This window comes from Chanodichthys erythropterus, chromosome 3 (genome assembly GCF_024489055.1).
Source record: "Chanodichthys erythropterus isolate Z2021 chromosome 3, ASM2448905v1, whole genome shotgun sequence".
NCBI lineage: Eukaryota > Metazoa > Chordata > Actinopteri > Cypriniformes > Xenocyprididae > Chanodichthys > Chanodichthys erythropterus.
This window is the reverse complement of record NC_090223.1, coordinates 56659806-56676472: the sequence shown is the minus strand read 5'-3', so window position 1 is coordinate 56676472 and position 16667 is coordinate 56659806. Positions and strand designations below refer to the sequence as shown.

At 35.6% G+C, this 16667-nt stretch overlaps 1 non-coding gene across 1 annotated transcript; it reads right to left on the bottom strand.

The window, feature by feature from the left end:
- Window positions 1-5127: 5127 nt before the first annotated feature.
- LOC137018147 (5S ribosomal RNA) lies at window positions 5128-5246 on the bottom strand. Its single transcript, XR_010894799.1, has one exon. It is a non-coding gene; the product is annotated as a 5S ribosomal RNA (ribosomal RNA).
- Between the last annotated feature and the right edge of the window lie 11421 nt (window positions 5247-16667).

The following is a 16667-nucleotide window of genomic DNA, read 5'->3' as shown; positions in this document are numbered from 1 at the left end:
TTTATAGGCCTTTGAAGTCAAATAATGTGTCATATCTCCAAAATGATGCAGTGAAATGTACTCATATGAGGTATGCATACTGTATGGGACATCTCCTATAGAAACAGACCATTAGTTTTTTCTACTTATTTGAAATGAGGTCTTTATAGACATGTAAAGTCAAATAATGTGGCTTATCTCCAAAATGCTGCAGTGAAAAGGATAGATTTGAGGAATGCAAACTGTATGGGATGTCCCCTATAGAAACAGACCATTGGTATTTTCTACTCATTTGAAATGAAGTGTTTATAGGCCTAATCAGACAGTAATCCTCATGCAGTAAGACAGTAACACAATTTAATTCAAGAGTAATTGTCATTTTAATATTGTAAACCCAAAAAGATATATTAGAAAGAAAGAAAGAAATTCTTTATGTATTAGACAGAAAAAATAATAAAGAAAGAAAGAAATTCTTTATGTATTAGACAGAGAAAATAAAAGATAGATAGAAAGAAAGAAAGAGATTCTTTATGTATTAGACAGAAAAAATAAAAGATAGATAGATAGATAGATAGAAAGAAAGAAATTCTTTATGTATTAGACAGAAAAAATAAAAGATAGATAGATAGATAGATAGATAGAACACACGCGCTCTGAAAGCGCGTTCTCTCTCTCTGCTGTTCCTGAAATTACCGTATTTATAGTAATATGCGCACACGCTTTTTTTTTTGGCGGCTGGCTTGACCGTGTATTTTCAAACCGCGGCTGGCTTGACCGCAGTGAACAGCGGGTCTCTCACTCTCAGCCATTCTGCTTCTACCGACTGTTTATTGCCATCGGTATGCAAGTTACGCCCTCATACAAAGGCAGGGCGGGGATATGCAGCTCATTTATATTTAAGGTGGTACACACCAAAACAGCTCTTTTTAAAACAGGCCCCAAAAATGACATTTTCAAATGGTTATAAAAAATTAACTGTGGGGTATTTTGTGCTGAAACTTCACAAATACATTCTGGGGACACCCAAGACCAATATTACATCTTGTAAAAAGGGGCATAATGGGTGCCCTTTAAAAGGCTATTCCAACAGCTGTGAACAATGAATGCAGAGCTCAAAATGAATTCAATTCATTTATTTTGAAAAACACACAGAACATGAACAAAAATAAAAATAAAAATAATGAAATACACCCAAACTATAAATAAAAACATATAGCCTACAGCAAAACATAAAATAAAAGCATTCAAGACGTTTTGCACTCAGTATCATTAAAAACATATGCTAGCGTAACATTTTGCTAACATATATTTCAGACGTTCAATCACAGAGGTAAAAATATTAACAAAAGTACTTAAAGTAGACTGTGGGTAATGTTACTTAACCAATCTGACGCAATTGTTGAACTTTATTGCTATAAAACTGACGAGAAACACGGAGAAACGCCAACGCTGTCCTCTCCAGCAGCTTGAATGTTTTCCCGGTTGCCATGGCAACTCTAACGGCCACCAGCACTAACGTAAACATAACAATAAAAAAAGGTTTTGCGTCTTTCCAAAGTTAACTTTATACATTTTTATAAAAGCCATTTATTCGTTGTCACCTCGGAAAAATAAATTCTCTCAGAAAAATTAACTTTACTCTCTTGTCAACATACTGTGCACGCGGCGCGCACTCCATTTGTGGAGGCGCGCGCTGTATGTCACGTCACTATATATAAAAAGCAGTTATCCATATTCTGACTTGGTGAAAAGAAACATTTTTTTTTTTCTAAAGGGACATTTCAGTCTTGTGTCTGACGTTTAATTACACATTTTAAATGGCAAATTCTGATAATAATAACATATAAAGAATGTGTAAATGATGGTAATGAAATTACCAGCACATGACGTTGCTGTTACGTTGCCAGTAAGTCATGGAATGACCATTATATTACGAATAGAGTACGTATCTGGAACGTCCTTGGTTTTCTTATAACTAGGGATGCACCGATGCATCGGCTGAACATCGGAAACGGCCGATATTTGCCTCGTTAACTGCCATCGGCCATCGGGAAATAAAAATGACATTCACCGATGTCTGATGATTATGTGTGTCATGAACGCTGTGCTCAGGAGAAACTTTTTTTCCCTCTTTTTATTTGGGCGGGGGGAGATACCGAGTCCTCAGTAACTTAAACAAAGAAGATGGCGGTCGTGTGGCAATATTTTACAGTTTCAGAGAAAGATCAGCGTTTTGCAGTTTGCAATACGTGTTCTGTTGAAATTTCAAGAGGGGGGGCTGTTAGAAAGTCATTTAACACAACAAATCTCATTGGACATTTGAAAAGCAGGCACGAGGCGGTGTACGGCGATTACCTGCAAGCTGACCAAAAACGGAAAAAAGAAGCCGCCAAGAAAGCGCAAACCCCCGGTAACACTCAGACTTCAATTGACACGGCATTTGAGAAAGCCAAACAGCTGCCTCCAGACAGCGCCAAAGCGAAGCAAATAACAAAAAAGGTGATGGAGTTCATCGCTTTAGATGACCAGCCTTTCTCTGTAGTGGAGGACGTGGGTTTTCGGAGTCTGATTAAGTTTATGGAGCCACGCTATACGCTGCCGAGCCGGCGTCACTTTGCCGAGGTCTGTCTCCCCGAAATCCACAACATTGTGGCCACGCACATTCGTGAGCTACTGGCTTGCGACATCGCTGCAATCAGTTTCACCACAGATATATGGAGTTCAGATGTAAGCCCTGTGAGCATGCTTAGCCTCACGGCACAGTGGATTGATAAGGACTTCAATCTGGTGAAGGCAGTGTTGCACTCCCAGGAGTTCGCAGGTACCCACTCAGCATCTGCTATCTCGGAGGCATTTGAGAAAATGTTCCAGGCGTGAAAATCGAAAAAACCAGAGTGCATGCTGTCGTGAGAGATAATGCTAGGAATATGACGAAAGCTATGATGGACAGTGGTCTGGCTAGTTTTGGCTGCATGGCTCACACACTGCAACTAGCAATTCATGATGGTGTTTTTATCCAGCGCAGCCTCAAGGATGTTGTGGCTATTTGCCGAAAAATCGTCGGCCACTTTAAACACTCACCCCTCGCATGTTCACGTCTCCAGGCTGTGCAGATCCAGTTGGGAATGAAACCAAAAAGGCTACAGCAAGATGTTTCCACTCGCTGGAATAGTACATTTTATATGATGGAGAGCTTGCTGGAACAAAAGCACGCACTTGCTACATATGCCGCAGACTACGACCTCCCGGCCACTCTCAGTGCACACCAGTGGCAATTAATTGAAAACTTTATAACACTCCTCTCCCCGTTTGAACAATTGACGAGAGAAGTTAGCTCATCAGAAGCATCAGCTGCAGATGTCATCCCCTCTGTGACAGCCCTGAGACGTCTTCTGAGTAAGCAGGCTGACACAGACCACGGCGTTAAAACAACAAAGACCTCATTATTAGAGGCTGTAAATAGACGCTTCGATCAAATCCAGTACGATCCCATGTTCTGCATTGCCACCTATTTGGACCCCAGATACAAGGATCGTTACTTTGATGAGGATGTTAAACAACGCGCTCGAGAAATACTTGAGGCACACCTGTTGCCTGCTGCCGGTGCAGAGGATTGGACGTGCGATGGAGAGCGCGTACATGACACAGAGCGCAAGAGGCATCGATCCGACAGAGCAGGGCCCTCCCTGCATGATGTGTTTGAGGAGATTCTGGAAGAAAATGGACCAGAGAGGACAAGTACCTCTGTATCCCAACAACTGGGTATTTTCCTGGCAGAGACCACTATTCCCAGAGGTGAGAGCGCACTCTGTTATTGGTGAAATAACCACCTGCGTTTTCCCGAACTCACACAAATGGCACGCAAATACCTTAGTGCGCCATGCACCAGCACCGAGAGTGAGCGGTTATTAAGCTCTGTGTCTCATGTCTTGGATGAAAAGAGAAATAGGCTTTGCTGTGACAAGGCAGAGATGCTTATCTTTGTAAAGAAAAACATGCATCTTATTAAGAAGTAGGCCAGAGATACAGCAGGTGACTTATGTGTCATTAATGATCAGAAGTGGAGGTACTGTTTTTGTTTTATAAGATGCCCCATGTTTCAGCCTGTAAGTTCTGAAACACTGTAATGTTTTATTCTGTATGAGAAAACACAAGTTGAAAGATAGCCCTATTTATGTTTGTATTTATGAATAACAATTTATTTTAATAGCATAATTTATTTATTTCACTTGTTTTTGCATTTACACTTGATGTATTTTTTTTTATTTATCAGAAAAAAATGTTTTATTGGGCCATGAAAATAATCTCATTGAGTAAGTTTTTGTTTATCAGGCTAAAACCACTCAAATAATTTTGTTGGGCAATGTACTGAAACAATCTTTTCATTGATTAGTTAGCAGTCAAATGTTTTTGAATGTTATTTTTCAGAAAGGTAAAGAACTTGTCATAAATAAGGTTATAACTAATGTCAACCAAGTGACATTAAAGGTTGTTTTTGTTTCATAAATTGGTTTGATTGAATTTGTGCTTATTCTAGGATAGTGTGATCAAGAGCCGAAAGACTTGTAGGTTTCCGTGGCACAAAAGAAGAAATAAATAACAAAAAGAAAAAACATCGGCCATCGGCCAAGATGATATGTTAAACATCGGTATCGGCCCAGAATTTCCCAATCGGTGCATCCCTACTTATAACGTTAGGAGATCGTACTGACGATGTTGTGATATGGTAATTTGATGGTAATGATATTATGGGCATACAACGTCATAGTTACGTTGTCAGTTAGTAAGTCATGAAATAACCAAAAAGTATGAATAGTAATACATTACGTAACTGTTACGTTGTGTGTTAGCTGGGAAGAAGCTTCGGTGTGTCGGCGTGACAGTGCTGGTTAACAGGTTAAAAAAGAAAATAACAACAAAAAAAAACTAACTGAAAGTACAAAACACAAAGAAAACAAAACAGAAAATGGAAAAAACAAAATGGAGAGCCTTCCTCTCCTGACTACTGCCACCTCACTTCCTGTTGCTCGCTAACTCCCTCTAGCGTGCTCAGAGTGGTATGGCCGTAAGTGAAATCTGCTGCCAAGAGTGGGCTATTTAAGACATTCAGACACTCTTTTTTTTATATTTTCAGAAAAAAAAACATAAAGCTTACAGCACCTGGTATTCCCAGGCGGTCTCCCATCCAAGTACTAACCAGGCCCTACTCTGCTTAGCTTCCGAGATCAGACGAGATCGGGCGTGCTCAGAGTGGTATGGCCGTAAGCAAAATCTGCTGCCAAGAGTGGGCTATTTAAGACATTCAGACACTCTTTATATTTTCAGAAAAAACATAAAGCTTACAGCACCTGGTACAGCATGTGGTGGTGAGAGATATTCAGCGGCATTTACGGAGGAACGATGATGATGAGAGAGCAGCAGAACGCAGTTACATTACAGGGACAAGTACCGCAAACCAGCGAATTGAAAGCTGGTGGGGAGTGATGAGGAAAGAGGGAATTAAATACTGGATCACAGATGAAGGACTTTTCATGGGTGATGTTTTGGACAGAGCTTTATCACAGTTCTCGTTCATGTCAATCATTTAGGTATGCTGAATATGCTTTGTGTTTGTACACAAATAAAAAACTCAAATTCATGAGGTGCCGTATACGGTTTAAATCAAACTTCGGTCATATACAAACACGTGCATACACGTACAATAATTATTCACATATACAGGTATACTTTAGATATTCAAGCAAATACATATGAAATACATGTGCACACTAATGTGAAATCCATACCAATACAGTAATGCGTGCAAATACACCAATAAACGATTGCACATACATACAAATTTCTAATAAAGAAACAAAGTTTGTTTGCTTGTGGACTCACATGTGGATCGTTCATAGGTGTGTATGCGCGCAGAGTCAGTATGAACGTTTATAGGTGTATTTGCACGCATTACTGTATTTCACATTAATGTGCACATGTATTTCATATGTATTTGCTCGAACATCCAAAGTATACCTGTATATGTGAATAATGTAGGCCTACGTGCATGCAGATGTTTTATATATGTGACCCTGGATCGCAAAACCAGTCTTAATCTTTCCACTGATGTATGGTTTGTTAGGATCAGACAATATTTGGCTGAGATACAACTATTTGAAAATCTGGATTCTGAGGGTGCAAAAAAATCTAAATATTGAGAAAATCACCTTTAAAGTTGTTCAAATGAAGTTGTTAGCAATGCATATTACTAATCAAAAATTTGTTTTTATATACTTGTGGTAGGAAATTTAAAAATTATCTTCATGGAACATCATCTTTACTTAATATCCTAATGATTTTTGGCATAAAAGAAAAATTTATAATTCTGACCCATACAATGTATTTTTGGCATTGCTACAAATAAACCCCAGCGACTTAAGACTGATTTTGTGGTCAAGGGTCACATATGTATTGATGACCGAAGTTTGTTTTAAACCCTATAGCCTCATACAAATTTGAATGCTCCTTTGAACCAATACTTATTCTTCACCCTGCTAAGCAAACTTCAGCACTGAAAAATAAAGAAGTATCTATTGTTGTTTTAAAAAATGTAGTGTGAATAGAGTCCCCAAAACCAAACATATAGGCCTACTAATTAGCCCAATAAGAGAAAGAACAGGTTAGTAAGTGCAAGTGTTGTTACAGCATTTAAAATGTAAAAATGCACTTTATTACAACTCATGTAGTTACTGAAAACATTTGCTTGACTAAAATGTTGCACTTTTGGTCATTTATAATTCAGCTCATCTCTAGTAGTAGCCTAACCTAGTATTTTTTATTTACTAAATGTACAAGATATGTACAATATCAGACATAATTTGTGTTAATTATATGTTTTTTTTTTAATTATTATTTTTTTATAGGAGGAGTTAAATGAGATACAGGACGTTTGGAATGCTCACCGCATAAGGCCGTCTAAAAACACCAATGTACCCTGCGGTATACCTGACGTCATGTTTATGGCACCTCACCTGTGGGGTGTGGGGGATCTTATTGTTCCACTGACAGAAGACTTGACTACTTGCAAAGAAAACTGCAAGTTCTTAAGTACTGTTCCATGTGATGAGGACGTGTTTGATTTGTGCACCATCCTAATGGAGGAAACAGGCTTGCGGTTTCCCTCTACACGGACACAAGCACTTGAACTATATTTACATCTTAGACATGCTGTGTGTCTACATATATTTGGACAAGAAAATTAAATTACCTACAGTTACACATTGCCTGAATTTTCTCTTGGGTAATGATTAAAGGACTGTATAATAAAGTGCATTAAGTTAAATATAATGTTTATTTCTATTGTTTCTAGCCTGCAGTCAGAGTTGTTTTGTTTAATATTCTTTAATTACATAATTTAATTATACTCTCTATATGAACAAATTTGTTTTACATTGTTTTAAATTTGTTTTTGAACAAATTTGCTTACATTTTTATTTTGTTATTAAAAAGATATTGTTTGTCAACATAAATGCACAAATGACTAGGCTGGTAAGAGGTCCAATGGTGCAGTGTCAATCAGGTCATTGCATTTATTTGCTTACAGTTCGTTTTAATACTTTTTTTTTGTTGTTTGTTTTAAATACTTTAGGTTTTGTTTTTATTTATTCTGTTAAATCAAGATCATGTGTCTTTGTTCTTTAGTACATTTTATTTGTGGTGACACTTAAAACAAAGATGAGAACAACTTTATTTTAAGAACAATTTAGTGTGTTATGAAATATTTGATAAACCAAAATAATTATAAAACTCTGAAAATGTAATACAACATTTCTAAATAAAAATGCACTTTACATTTATAAACATAGAAATGTACAGAAAAGTGCTTCATTAAGAAATTAAAACAAACTAAATAACATAAATAAAGTAAAATATTTATTTATTTATTTTTTTTTGTTTTGGTTACAGTACAGACTGAACAGAATTCACCCTAAACTGGTGTGTGACCTTATGAAGGAGAGTGAACATTTACAATAACTGCATTGAATAGTGCTCTATACAATTTACAATTGCACAATTATAAATTTAAATGAATAAATGTGCTGACCAAATTAATGTTTGAACTGGTACTTTTAAACAGTAACAACCCAGGCAAAATTTACCTAGTACCTTTGTAGTACCTACAAATTTCTTCTTGATTTCTTTACGTGTTTACCATTGGGTCACCATGCACTTTGTTTATGGGTTTAAATAATATCCATGACCCACATGGAGCTTGTGATGATTTTATTGAATTCACTGCGGAGATCTGGATAACTGTGATAGCCTACTGGCAGCTTTAAAATGCATGCACGTGTGTGACTGTGGTCTGCGAAGAAAGTCACTGGTTTCAGTGAACTTAATTGTAATATACTTCTCCATTATATCTAACCCAGTACAGAACCGGAGGAAAAGCTGAAGGGTGTTCAGGTCAATTTCACCAATGTACTTTTTCAGGTAGTGTGCAACTGCTGTCTGGGGAGCTGTCATGTTCTCTGGAAAGTGTAACAGCTCCTTTACTTTTTTTGCTGTTGGTTTCTTCTGTGTAATTGCTTGGTGCAGATTATCTGGTGCTAGCATACTTGCTACATGCACCATAATGGGACGCCAGCACTCAATCACATACATTGGGGCCTGTATGATGGCCTTGTGCCCTAATTGTGCTATCAGAGGGACCAGATTGTACTTGGTAGGGACCTGTTTACACTCGTGTGCATCAAAAACATCAACAAGTTCTTCAGAGTCAACAGCATCAAAATATTTTAAAGCATTTGTCAGGACAGCTCTTTCTTGTAAAGACACATACAATAAAAAGGAATCCTTTAAGCTACTGGTTGTAGTGCCATAAAGTACATCTTCCAGGAAAGGTGTTGCCAGTTTCACTGGTAAATAGTTAGCTTGCTTCCATCCCACAACAAACACTCTAGCTACTGCTTGCCACTCCTCACACTGATAATCATGTCTAATAAAAGGCACTTTCACAACCACCCCCAGAGTGCAGCTGTCATAAAAATCACTCCAAAATTCAGTCAGGCAGTCTCGAAATACACCAGTTCCTTCTCCTTCTTCAAGTTCTCCATTTGGTAGACGCATCTTAATGTGAACTTCACAACTTAAGACATCTGGATTCTTAAAAGCACTGATTAGATCCTCAAGACAGTGCCCTCTCCTCACAATCAGTGTGGCGGCAGCACGTTGTGGTTCATGAGCTGGAAGTAAAATGTCATTGTGCCCCAAAACAGTTTCTGTTGTAGAGGCAGACTGTATTTGATTCATGACTGAAGAATTCAGAATATATTCCCTTGATGATAATAGGGTTTCAGAATTTGGATCATCATGCGGTGAATACTCGGTGACACCTTCACTTTCTAAAAACACTGTTTCAGGAGCAAGAATTGCATCTTCAATTACTTGATTTTGATAACCATCCCATGGCAATGTGTCATCCATTTGTAGAACTTGAATTTCACATTCAGTGAGTAACATCTTCATCATCTTCAGAGAACTGCTCTTGTGATTTCATTTTGGTACACAGGTACAGTCTCAGCATTTTCACTTTGCCTTCATCATACAACTTTTGGACATTTCAACATGCATCTGAGAGCACTCAATATCAGTTGTATAGAGCGAAAGCATTTGTTGTTTCTTTGAGCAACCATTTGGAAAAAACAGACTTTCAGCTTCATTTTTCAGATCGTTCACTGTTTTGTTTTTATCAACACAGAGATGTCTTGTTCCTCCACCATTTTTTGTCTTCAATTGTTTGTACCGCTGCTCTTTCTCATCAAAATCCATCCACCCTAGCTCAATGCATCACTGTTTCTTTTTAGCGCTTGAGTTTCCTACCCATGAAGAACTCTTCTTTGCAGGAATACTGTCATCACCAGAAGACAGTCTATGTCGCAGTCTTGAAAGTATGGAATTTTTCCTGGACTCTGCCTAATGTGATGTACTGGCTTGTCTGCAAAAGGCCACAGTAGAAATTCTATCTCCAGCTCTTGGGATGTACTTTGCCAGGTCACTGTCTGTCATCATAAGGATCACAGTTTCATCAATCTAAAGAAAAACATATACATATGTACATATTACGTTTAAAACAAAATTATAATTTACTATACAATTATTATGTGAACGTGGTCAATGTATAACCATTTCTCTCTGTAAGTACACTGCTTTGCTATAAACGGTTCATGTAATCTACTTAAACACTGATCACTGTAAAATCCATGAATCAGAATTAGTGACATGTAGATCATATTTATCTTTAAAATAGTAAACTATACTCTCAATTTGCACTTAAAATGGCAAAGTAAGACTTAATGTTTACATATAAAATGGCAAAGTAAGACTTTATTTTTACAAATTAAAAGAGGAAGGAATGAAAATGTGGCAGATTTACTAGAGTTAAAATTGAAGAACAGTGGTTTTACTACAATTAAAATTGAAGTACCATGGTTTTACTACAGTTAAAACATAAAAAAAACAACAACAACAAAACATGGTTCCTGTAGAAAAATCATGATTACCATAAAATAACCATGGTTATGAAAACCATGTTTTTATAAAAGTAAAAAATGATGGTTACTGTAGTTAAACCATGGTTTTGCCAATCATTATACCTAAAACTATGGTTACTACACTTGTAGTTGATATGACAATGTTTGGTAACACTTTACTTGAAGGGGTGTGCATAAGACTGACATGACTCCTTCATAATCATGACATGACAAAGGTTTTATGAATGTTTATGACAACTGTCATTCAGTGTCATTGGCTCAATTATGTCATTTTTAATGCAAAGATGACATTGTTTGAGATGTCTGCGTTATGACAACTTTACATAAACCAACACATCATAACCTGTCAGTGTCTTTGTCATGACAACTTGACATCATTTAGCTTTATGGGTTAACATTGCATTAAACTGTCATGTCGTTGGTTTTGACATTGGCTGTCATGAGGCCATTAGAATATTGTGAATATGTATCTTGAGCTCAAGTACAGTGGTACAAATTGAACTTGTCATTAAAATGTCATTAAGTGACAATACTCTGACAAATCATTTTATAGCAGCGTCATGAATATTTTTCATTTCATGTTTTTTTTTTTTTTTTTTTTTAACACTATTATAAAATAATGGTAACAATTTATTTTAGGGTCTTTTAACTAGTTGCTTATTACTATTAGCATTCATATGGCTAAAATATTGGCTATTTATTAGTACTTATTAAAGCACATATTAATGCCTTATTCTGCATGATCTTATTCTACATTCTTAATCCTACCCAATACCTAAACCTATCAATTAACTATAATAAGCAGTAAATTAAGAGTTTATTGAGGGAAAGTCATAGTTAATCGTTTATATGTGTGTTCCCTATACTGAAGTGTTACCAAAATAATGTAATGTAATGTTAACCCATAAAGCTAAGTAGTTTTTTAATAATTAATTAATTTGATAATTAATCTGCTATGCCATGTTTATGACAGGTTATGATGTTTTGCTAATGTCAAGTTGTCATAAATTGGACATCTCAAACAATGTCATCTTTGCATAAAAAATGACATAATTGAGCGAATGACATTTAATGACAGTTGTCATAAACATGCATAAAACCTCCTTCATATTCATGACACGTGTCATGTCAAGATTATGAAGGTGTCATGTCAGTCTTATGCACACCCCTTCAAGTAAAGTGTTACCCAATGTTTTTTGCATTAATAAAATGCATATGACATGACAGTTTCATATGTACGAACATTTACCATGTTTTTTTTAACAGCTTTTTTTTTTTTATTAAGAAATTTCAATCATTAAAATACAATACAATAAATAATACAATAAAAATCACATATCTTCTTTACAAAAACATATCTCCTTTACATCATAATTCTCCTTTACATCACATTTCTCCTTTACATCACATATCATACATCAAACATTTCCTTACAAAAGTTGTCGGTCTTGGATGGAGATCAGATCAATAAAATACAATACAATAAATAAAACAATAAAAATTACAGTTATTCTTATACAATCACCTTTACATCACATATCATACACCACCTTACATCATACCTTTAAATAATTCAGAAATCTCCTTCGTTCCCCGGCAGCTTCCACATTAGGTCAAGTTTGTTGTGCTTTAAAAAAAGCACAACAAACTTGTGGAGTAAAAACATGGTAAAAAGTATCAAACATATTTTCACATTTAAAATACACATAAAGTCTTTCCATGTACACTTCTGTTTTCCTTTTAAACAAAGTCCAAACATCCAACACAATTTTCTTTTTTCGCCACAATTCTTCTCTCCCATATTGCACTTTTCATCAACATTACCCACAGATTTATAAACTTTTTGTTTCGACACTTCTTCTCCCAACCAAACATCACCACTCTGTGGATTGGGATGAAAATATAATGGAATGGAACAGTCAAATCTTGAACCACACATTTACATTTCTTTAAAAAATCCTCCAGTTCTTTACAATATAAAAACATATGTAAAATCCATTCCTCCCTTTCTTGGCACACTTTACACATTGTATTTTGTTCCAACCCAATTTTGTTTAAAATGTACTCAGTAAAAAACACTTTGTGTCTTATAAAATACTCCAAACATTCCAATTTTGTCTCCACACATTTTCCCCTCATGTTTCTCCATATACTCTCTTCTTTTAAATCTTTGAATTTCTCCACCCAGTACTTATTTACAATTGGTTCTTTAAAAACACCATCTCTAAAAACACAATAAAACATTTTTACAGTACGTTCTTTAAAATCACACAGTTTTTCCCCCAGTTTCACATAGATGTTCTTTTCTTTTGGCTCTTCTTCCATACACTCAATTCTTTTAATCCAGTCCTTTGGTATTGTATTTTTAATGATTTCATATTTGTTTATTATTTCTTGTTTGCTGTATTCCTCTTTTGCTACTTCCATTGCATCGAAAACATATTGTGTTGGTAAAAACCCCTCTTTAAACTCATACAAAACGTCTCTCACTCTCGTTATCCCCACTTCCATCCATTTCTTAAAAAATATCTCTTTCCCTTGTTTTAAAATGTTGTTATTTAAGAACAGGTTGATTTAAAATGCTTTCTCTCCCATGCGGATCATATTCAATTTTCGTTAAAAACTTTCCCCAAGCGCTAAAAATTTCCCTATAAAATGCAGGTAATCCTTCAGTCATCCAAATTTTTGTTTTCATCCATAAAATTCCATCCCCCATGTTAAAATCACCACATTTATTTAAAAAGTATTTCATTGTTTTCTTCCACTCAGTTTTGTTTTCTTCATTTAGGTATTTCTTAACAATTTTAACTCTCAAAGCATGTTTTCGTTGTTCCACATCCATTAATCCTAAACCTCCCTTTTCCACCGCCCCTAAAATCGTGTTATGTGCAATTCTCGCTGGTTTCCCCTCCCATAAAAAGTCAAGAAAGCATTTCTTCAACCTCTGTTCTGTCCATAACGGCATTTCAGACACATATAAAACATACCAAATTTTAGAAACCATTAAAACATTCAATATTAAAACCTTCCTCTTCAAGTTTAAAGTTCTTAATTTCCAAAAATTTAAACGCCTCTCTATATCCGTGACTAGTTGCTCCCACATTTCATCTCTTACTTTCCTCTCATTCTTCCCCATTAAAACTCCTAAAATCCTCATTTCTTCCTCTTCCTTGAACTTAAAACAATCTGTTAAAACCATAGCTCTACCAAATCTCATATAAACTGTTTTGTCCTCATTTACTTTACTTCCAGAACCTCTACAATACTCATTTACAACATTCATTACTTCTTTCACACTCCCTTTTCCCTTTACAATTATTGTCGTATCAGCAGCATATTGAAAAACTTTCCCCTCAGCCTTATTTTCTTCTACTTCAATCCCATGTATTCCCTCTTTTTGTCTAATTGCCAAACCTAACGGTTCTGATACAAGTGAATATAATAACGCAGAAAGCGGACAACCCTGTCTAATTGACCGTGTTATTTTAAAACAGTCTGTTAAAAACCCATTACATTTGATCCTCGTTAGTGCACCCTTATATAAAATCTCAATCCATTTAATAAAATTCTCACCAAAACCAAAACTCCTTAAAACCTCAAATAAATATCTGTGCTCAACCCTATCAAACGCTTTCTCGAAATCCAAACTAATTACATATCCTTCTTCATTTTTTTCTTTCATATACCAAATTTTGTCTCTTATACTCATTGTTATATCAGCTATATCTCTTCCTTTTACACCATATGCTTGATTTGTTTTAATTATACTTGGCATTACTTCTTTTAACCTGTTTGCTAAAATCTTTGCTAAAATCTTAAGATCTGTGTTCAGCATCGTGATCGGTCTATAGTTTTTTAAATCTACTTTCTCTCCTTTCCTTTTATATATCAGTTTCATTAACCCCATCCTTGTTCTTTCATTAATTTCTTCTTTTTCAAAAACAACTTTAAAAACATCCTTTAAAATCTTTACTAAAACTTCTTTAAAACATACATAAAATTCAGTTCCCAAACCATCTATACCTGGACTTTTCTTTTTATTCAGTTGATTTATTGCTCTTTCAATCTCTTCTTCTCGGATTTCTTGGTCACATTCTTTTTTGTCTTCTTCGCTTACTTTTGCTTTTATCTGATTCAACAATTTATTTTTTTCCTTCTCTTCCACACCTCTTGCACTAAATAGATCCTCATAAAAATACTTTATTTCTTCTAAAATTCTCTCATTCCCTTCTACAATTTCCCCATTTTTCCCTCTTATTTCTTTTATCGTTTCAGCTTTCCCTTTCTTTTTTTCCAGATCAAAAAAAACTTTGTACATTTTTCTCCCTCCACCACATATTTTGCTTTGCTTCTTAGCCTTGCTCCCTCATATTCTTTTTCTTCCATTTCTTTCAGTTTTCCCTCTATTTCCTTTATCTTTTGTATGTCTTTACTTTCTTTATTCAATTCAATTTCCAAACTTTCTTTTATTTATTTTTCCTTGTATCTTTTACATTTCTGTATTAAGCGACAATATCTGATCGAGAATTTTTTGATTAAAAACTTTACATTCTCCCACCATATTCTCTTATCCTCTTCATACATTCCATTTTCCCTTTCTTTTTCTATAATTTCTTTAACTTTTGCCACATAATCCTCATTCCTTAAAACCTGCGTATTAAAATCCATAGTCCCGGCCCTCTTTGCATTTTACTCCAGTCCACTATAAAAAATAAAAACTTGTGATCACTAAAACTTGTTTCCTCATACTTAATATTTTCAATAAAATTCTCCACATTCCTACTACATAAAACAAAATCAATTCTGGTTTGGCATACAAAACTTCCCACTATCTGTCTCCTTGAAAATTCTTTTTTCTGTTCATTCCTTTCTCTCCACACATCTATCATATTATTTTCCTCCATTAATGCTTTTAATTCTTTCCTTCCCGTATCCGTTTTGAAAACCATTCCCTCAGCCATATCTTACTAAAAACTGTATTAAAATCCCCCATCATTATTATTTCTTTATACTTATTTACAATATTTCTTAAAACATTAAAAAACTCTTTCTTTTCCTTCTCCTCCACTGGTGCATGTACATTTACTAAAATCAAATCTCTTCCTTCATATTTTGTCTCTACTACCATACATTTCCCCAACCTGTCCTTGTACACAACTTTACTCACTTTAAAAACATCATCCTTCATTAAAAAAGCCACACCTCTCCCAAACCTCCCATCTCCATTATTAAATAAAATACCACCATCCCATCTCTTTTTATAATCATTCATCACATTCTCTCTCCAGTTCGTTTCTTGCAGTGCAATAATGTCTTGTCTTTTACATTTTTCTTTTACTTTTTCAAATTTTCCCATATCCATCAGTCCCCTTGCATTAAAAGTAACACAACTTAAAACCATTAAAAGAAAGACAAATAAATACTTAAAAACCATTATTCACCATTTTCTCCTTCCAAGCCCCTTAACACATCATATCTGTTCATTTCAGTCATTTTTTTTTTCCTTGCACCTTCCAAATTTGGTTTTACCTTCAATGTTCTTCTTCTTCTTTGTCCTTTCCCCCCTCTGTCTTTTTGTCCATGTTGTCCACCTCTATTTCTTCTTCACTGTCCGTTTCTTTATTTTGATCTATCTTTCCATGTCCATCCCTCTCCACGTCCTCCATAAAAGCATTAAAACTGTCCGATATTTGCATTTCAGTCCATTGAGTGTCCTGCTCCGATGTTTGTTCCTCATTATTACTGTTGTCTTTTTCTCTTTCTCCTTCCTCTATGTTGCTCTGTCCCTCTTCCTCTTGTTGTTCTTCAGTTTGTCCATCCTCCTCGTTGTTTCCTTCATGCACCTGTCCGCCTACCTGTTTTTCCCTTCCTCCTTCCTCTCCCTCCATCCAGCATTCACATTTATTTAAACACTCTTGACACTCCGGGCACCTAACAGCGTTGCACTCTCTTGCAAAATGTCCCCTCTCCTCACATTTATAGCACGTGAAGTTTGGGCAGTCCTTCATCAGGTGATCCGGGCTCATGCACAGCTTACAAGTTTTCACTTGATGGCTGTGCATCACCCGGAAATGCTGCTGCCCTTCGGCTGTCTCAAGCCTTGTGCTATATGGCAAGGATGCCACATCTTTGGGGAAACGTACTTTCAGGAACCTT